Source organism: Rutilus rutilus (genome assembly GCF_951802725.1).
Source record: "Rutilus rutilus genome assembly, chromosome: 10".
Lineage (NCBI taxonomy): Eukaryota > Metazoa > Chordata > Actinopteri > Cypriniformes > Leuciscidae > Rutilus > Rutilus rutilus.
This window is the reverse complement of record NC_140215.1, coordinates 36,696,463-36,704,675: the sequence shown is the minus strand read 5'-3', so window position 1 is coordinate 36,704,675 and position 8,213 is coordinate 36,696,463.

Genomic DNA, 8,213 nt, shown 5'->3' with positions numbered 1-8,213 from the left:
TGCATGTGTACTGCATACATGTACGTGCATACACTGGTGTGTGTTAGACTAGTGATTATGACACAGTGCACATCATTTCCAGGATCTGAGTTCACCTTGTCAGAGTAGCCATAATAATTTAGCACCTGTGGTCACCAACATCTGGACCCAGAGGTCAATGTGCAGCTAGAGTTAGGGTTAGGGTTAGGGTTAGGGTTAGGGTTAGGGTTAGGGAGAGGTACTAGTCCACCACATCCAGATGCTGACAGCACCTCTGCTTCATGCCCTGCTGGCTCTATTAGCTGCTCTGCTAACACGCCTGCTGGTGATGGTCAGTCCTCCACTGTGGCCTTTAGCTGTTCCTGCTGCTCCTGCTGTGACACTGGGAACGGGAGCGCAGACGCTGGCACATGCTTACCTTAGCAGCACAGGGGCATTAGCCATGTTCTTAGCTAGCGATCATTGTCCCACTTCTGCTTTACTAGCAGCACATCTGGATGCTGGATCAGTATTTCTACGTCTGTTTATCTCTCACTCTGTGCTGTTCACTTCCTTTAGCTTCATGAGAAGACATGTGTCTGGCCCTGTTCTCCCACAGTGAGCGCTCTTCTGCTGAAGAGTCCTGCTAAAGCAGTTAGGGTTAGGGTCAGGGTCAGGGTCAGGGTTAGGGTCTGGCCCGTTCTCCCACACTGAGCGCTCTTCTGCTGAAGAGTCCTGCTAAAGCAGTGTCAGTCTCTCTCTGTTAGCTCACAGCATCTAGTAAAGCACAGGGTGTGGAAGACTACTGATAAACTGTGAGATATGAGGTATGATGAGGGTGTGTAATGTGCTGCTCTGTTAGCCTAGCGGCTAGCATTTACCAGATAATAAAGGCATGAAACATTTATATAAAAATAGTGTGTTAGTAGTTCACTTTTAAGGCTTTTGAAAGAGCACACAAATATCACACCATTTGTGCAAAGGAATTACAAAAACAGACCAAAATATGTTGAATCCCATTTGTGATATACTTAAAAAAAGCCAGAAGATTACAAATAACAGCAGCTGCCAATTTTAGAAACAAAGATTGTATATTGTCAGGGCCTGTTCATTTATATATATATATATATATATATATTAGGGCTATCAATCGATTCAAAAATTGAATCGCGATTAATCGCATGATTGTCATGAGTTAACTCGCGATTAATCGTAATTTTTTTTATTTTGTTCTAAATGTACCTTAAATGAATACTTTTCAAGTTTGTAATACTCTAATCAACATGGGCATGGATAAATATGGATGCTTTATGCAAATGTATGTTTATTATTGAAACCATAGTCAACATAGACCATGAAGACGAGACATGTTTCAAAGGTCATAGATGTTTTTCAAAGAACTTGTTCATGTCTATTAGACACATGTAGAAAGAACAAAGAAATACCAGGTTCCCATTACTTCTTTCTTTGCACTGAGCAATTCACTAACACAAACATGTTTAGATTTTTGCATGACAGGGCAGCTCTTCTGAAAATGCTAAATGTACATTTATTATTTATTACTACATTAGTTTGTCTCTCTCTATGCCCATTTTGATGAAGCTAAATTCTCAATAAAACTGTTTTCATTGGTATATTTTACTGTTTCTGTTGTCAAACAACGGAATGAATATGAAATAGTGACTGAAACGCGACCCATTAAGACATAACCAGCTCTCAGAGAGAGAGAGAGAGAGAGAGAGAGGCGCGCGCGCGTGCTGGGAGAGCAGTACCGGCGGTACCGGTAGATTCTCAGAAACTAAATAAGGTTTGGGCGCTTTTTTGAAGGGAAAAAAATCGCTAAAGGGGTCTGCAGTGTCGCTAAGTTGGCAACAATGTGTATCTCCATTTCTCCAACTAGGGGTTGGGCCACGGGTCAAACAGAAAATATTAATATTAATAATTAATCGCGCGTTAAAAAAATGAGTGCCGTTAATATGATTTTGCGTTAACGCGTTATTAACGCGCTAACTTTGACAGCACTAATATATATATATATATATATATATATATATATATATATATATATATATAGGCTATATATATATATTTTTTTTTTCAGGTTTATTAGTTATCTTGAAAGTGAACTCTTTGATTCTGTGTAATGTATGCAGAAAGGCTCTGTCAGAAGGGTATCACAGAGTGGAAAAACTATTATCATTTACTGATCATGATTTAATTAGTTTAGAATTAAATGATATTACATATTAGAGTAATGATATAATAATGTATTATAATTACATTAACAAAATCACTTTGGAGTGTTTTTAACTAATTATTTATTTATTTATTATTAATTAATTTAATTAATTGGTTTAGATTTAGTATATAATCTAAATAATATATTTAGTATATATTAGATTTAGTATGAAACCCCGGAGTTGACTAACCTCGTTTGATTTCTTTCCTATTGTTACCAATAATGAGTATGGTATCAACGCATTCTCATCCTAGGGCGTCATATACTGACGCTTTCTGGCCCATATCTATCTGCGTCTCATATTGACGCTAAAGGGTGCCATGTGCGTCGGATGTAGACGAAATGATAAGTATATGACGCGTTGGGATGAGAACGGGTATAAAGCAACGCATTCTCATCCTAGGGCGTCATATACTGACGCTTTCTGGCCCATATCTATCTGCGTCTCATATTGACGCTAAAGGGTGCCATGTGCGTCGGATGTAGACGAAATGTCAGAAGCGTCAGTATATGACGCGTTGGGATGAGAACGGGGGCGTCATATACTGACGCTTTCTGGCCCATATCTATCTGCGTCTCATATTGACGCTAAAGGGTGCCATGTGCGTCGGATGTAGACGAAATGTCAGAAGCGTCAGTATATGACGCGTTGGGATGAGAACGGGTATATGAATATAGATAGATCCCTGATTAATTACATAAATGCCATTTTTAACAGATCTGTTATATTCTAATCATTTGAAGAATTTGGTAATAATGAGAATGGTATCAACGCATTCTCATCCTAGGGCGTCATATACTGACGCTTTCTGGCCCATATCTATCTGCGTCTCATATTGACGCTAAAGGGTGCCATGTGCGTCGGATGTAGACGAAATGTCAGAGAACGGGTATATGAATATAGATAGATCCCTGATTAATTACATAAATGCCATTTTTAACAGATCTGTTATATTCTAATCATTTGAAGAATTTGCTAAATTAAAAAAATATATATTCTATTTGTGGCTTAGTCTATCCAGAATCTTCATTCTAGTGTATCAACAGTAAATTTATTTAATTCTGTTTATTTTATAAATTAATATAAATAATTAAATAGTACACTAATATCTAGTATAAATATACATATAATTAAAAACCCTATTAACTCATATCTTACTTTAGTGAAAATACTTTGTTTAATTTTATTATTGACCAATACCCCCAATAGGGCGCTAGAGAGTTTCACACTTTTCCAGAACAATGTGACTCGTGGGGACGGCAGTACTCTGTGTGACCACCAGGGGCGCATAGATACACACTCACACAGATTTTTGTCTTGAAAACGGTCTTCATGAGGACTTCAGAAAAAACTGCATGGGGCGTGTCTAGACACTGTCTGGGAGGTGCCTATGGGGCTTTGCCGGTGGGGACCTCAATTTAGGTCCCCACGGTGACATGAGTCCCCACGAGTCTGTGTGCATTCAGGTTGAAGTCCCCACCGGGATAGAAAAACAAGAACATACACACACACACACACACACCATTCATTCATTCATTCATTCACTCACTCACTCACTCACTCACTCACTCACTCACTCACAATCATACACGCTCACTCACACACACACACACACACACACACACACACACACATTTATACACTCACACAGTCACACAAACACACACACTCTCTCTCTGACACACAATCAAACACTCACACATACACACTCTCTCACACACACTCACTGATGCGTGTAGCAAATATCCAAGAGAGTTGAGTGACGCATGTAATAAACAAGAAAAAGTCTTTATAGCACAAAGAGCAGTAGCATCCTCGTTCCAGCCTAACATGAACACAAGCCACTGAACAGAAGGACCAGAGCGCTTAAATACACAGGAGGATCAACAGAACCGGGAACAGGTGAGAGCGAGTGAAGAACTAGATCTCGATGTAGTTTACATGACACAGTGTTCAACTAATAACAGAAAATTTTTTTATGTGTTATGGCCGTTCATGTACACGTCACGAAAACTTCAGGAAACGTGTTTCAAAGTGCAAGTTTTTAAAATGAGATTATCATCATCTCAGTGTAAACTACAAAAACATGAATTTGTAAAAACGGTGAGATCAAGCGCGCGCGTGTTACATGTTCAGTGTACAGGCGTGTGGTGTTTCTTTACAAAGTGACATCGCCATCTACTGGCCTGGCATGAATAATACAGTAGTTTTGCAGATCAGTGTGAACGGAGATTGATTTGACCGCATCGCTGTCTGGACACCAAAAAAATGCAATGGTTGTTTAAACAAGACCGTGACCCAGAAATCACTGTGTTTTCTGTATGGAGTCACAACATCTCTCTGAATGTATGAATGAAAATGAAAGCAAGCGCACCTCACACACACACTCCTCTCTGATCTCTTCTCTGTGCCCTGTTTGATATGCTGCTGAGTGTGTGTGTGTGTGTGTGCATTAGGGGCTTATGGACTTTGAGATCTCCAGCTGTGACCAAAGGTCATATTGACTTGTTTTCCTCTGACTGCAGCCACTGTACAATCTCAACAACTCTCCATCCTCGGTGGAAGGATGAGAAATCAAACAATGTTGCTTTCTCTCTCACACACACACACACACACACACACACACACACACACACACACACACACACACACACACACACACACACACACACACATACACATTCTCACACACACACATTCTCACACACACACACACACACACACACACACACACACACACACACACACACACACACACACACACACACACATAAACATTCTCACACACACACACACACACACACACACACACACACACACACACACACACACACACACACACACACACACGCGCACACACACACACCCTCACCCTCACACACGCACACACACACACACACACACACACACACACACACACCCTCACACACACACACACACTCTGTGGAAGGACGAGAAATCAAACAATGTTGCTTTCTCTCACACACACACACACACACACACACACACACCCTCACACCCTCACACACACACACTCTGTGGAAGGACGAGAAATCAAACGATGTTGCTTTCTCTCTCACACACACACACACACACACACACACACACACACACACACACACACACACACACACATTCTCACACACACACACACACACACACACACCCTCACACACACACACTCTGTGGAAGGACGAGAAATCAAACAATGTAGCTTTCTCTCTCACACACACACACACACACACACACACACACACACACTAGAGCTTAGATTCTCTGCCCGAGCCCGAGCCCGGACTCGACCCGACCCGACCCGCGGGCCGGGCCGGGCCGATATTTCCCGCCACTGTCCTCGGGCCGGGTCGGGTCGGGCCCTTGATAAAGCACGTCACGTGTCATGCGCAGGCAGCGTCTCGTCCACTCGCACTCGCAGTCTTGCACGCGTGACGCATCACTCCTGCTGTGCGTGCTGTACTATTCTGTAGCTTAAGTGCTTGAAGAAGCAAAGAAAAAAATTAAAACAGGAGAATTAACTTTGAGCAAGTTTGGAGGAAAATCGGAGGTATGGCAACATTTTAAACTAGTTGTGGGGAGTGACAACATATGTGTTGGCTTTGTCTCGTGCATTAAATGCGGCACGCTGCTCGCCTATGACAGCAAAATAACGGGGACTTCGACGATGAACAGACACATTAAGCAGTCTTGCCATGACAGAAATAAATTATGATAATAGTCCCTCGATGTCCTCTTTTGTTACTTTTCCGATCCATTCAATTATTTCTGAATAAACAAACAACGCAGTTTACATGCTTCTTCCTTGTCGCATTATTCATTGAGATAATAATTAATAAATGCACACACACTTATGAACGTGATAAATGTTACAGATAGCATGTTTTACTATGCACAAACAAATGCCTTTCAACTTACATGTGCAAAATTCAGAATTAAATGAATGTGCTGCAATTTGTTCAAAAAAAAAGTCTAACCTACGTGTTTTAGCCATTGAATAAGCACATTTAGTTTCAAGTTTAAGTTTTGTTTTGAAGAAAGCTTTTCTTTAAAGTGAATTTCGTTTAGTATAAATTGTATTTTAATTTTAATAAATTTTTCATCAACCAATTGCCTATAGATTTAATACATAAAAAGCAATTTAGCAGACAAATAATCATGACATGGAGTCGCCGGCGCGCCGCGGTCACTTACACCATTTGAAACTTGCGCTGTCACCGAATTTACAAATGCACATCTTGCTTGTTGCAGTTGCTCACACACATATTATGTTGAAATAACAATATGTTGAAGTAACATTATTAATAATAATTAATCTTTAAGAATATTTGATTGAATGCTGAATGTTGTGCTTGTTCAATTTTATCAAATTAAAGCTTTAATTGTGATAATTAAAATAATTGAATATTTAATATTGTGTGTTGGTCAATTTTTGCTCATTTATTAATAGTATTTTTATAATAATATAGGCCTATATAACTGCGCAGCTCCCCCCTGTAGCCTAAATGATAGCACATAAAAAAAAAAAATTATTCTGGCGCCGCCCCTGGTTATAACGGCCCACATATTAAAAATGGTCGGGTTTAAATCGGGCTCGGGCTCATAATTACAGTGAACGTGTCGGGCCGGGCCGGGCTCGGACACAACGGGCTCGGGCTCGGGTAGGGTCGGGCTTGATTTGTTGGGCCCGATCTAAGCTCTAACACACACACACACACACACACACACACACACACACACACACACACACACACACACACATTCTCACACACACACACACACACACACACACACACACACACCCTCACACACACACACTCTGTGGAAGGACGAGAAATCAAACAATGTAGCTTTCTCTCTCACACACACACACACACACACACTCTGTGGAATGGTAGAGAAATCAATTCAGTGTCTGAATAGAGGCTTCGTGTCTCTTCTATAGGCTAGTCTGTGTGTCGCTCGTGTTGTTTACTCAGTTTTTCTGTTTTTCTCTGGGTTTGTGTTTCGCAGTCTCGTCAGTGTTTGCTGAGTGTGAGCGAGTGTTTGCTGAGTGTGAGTGTGTGTGAGTCTGTGAGCGTGAGCTGCTCTGGAGAGAGTAACAGTGTCAGTGAGTTTCAGACTCAAGGCCATCTCTCGTGACCGTGGGACGAGCTAATGCACTCACTCTCAGTGTCAGCACTGGCTCCATTTGGCGTTGACCGTTTGCATCGTCAGTAAAGTAGTGCAACCAATAATCCAACTTTGAAAAGTGTTTTTTTTTTTTTTTTTTTACTCTATCATTTTGTCTCTATCATAAAAAATTAATACATTTTTGTTCTCTCGGTCTGATTAAAAATGATAACCTAGTTAATTACATGTCATGCTGATTAATTAAACCGTTTTAATATACTTAAGATACCTAATGTTGACTGAAGTCATTGTAAACGTTGAGGTTTTTGTAAAGTAATGACTGGAATAACTCAAAGTGTATCTACTTCCTTCTAAAGCTTATTAGTAATTATGATGGATTAGTATTCTGAAGTGAAGATCATGGGAACTCACAGTTATGACTAATAAAGTGTTATATAATCCTTCAGCAGTGATTACTATCCCAAACCTGACGAATACCTCAAATGCTTGAGGTTTATATTAGTAATCATAGGGCGTTATCATGCGTTTCACTGATGCGAACACTCATCCAAATCATTATTAATTCCTTCTGATGAACTAGTCATCACTAGTGGGTGTCCATGACCTTCACTTTAGGATTAATGATACATTATGTATTATTCCTGTTATGAACCTGTATAATAGTAGTTCTTAGTAAAAAATTATATTACTTAGCTAATAGTGAACTACCACATCCAACTGAGTTGAAAGCTTTTTACTTACTAATTCATTAATCAGAGTTTTTTCTTAACTAATAGCATGTTAACATTGTGTTACTGATTTGTTCCTGTGTAGTTATTCATTAATGACGGAACAGTAGTGTTTCCTCCTAACATTACCCGGGTAACACTT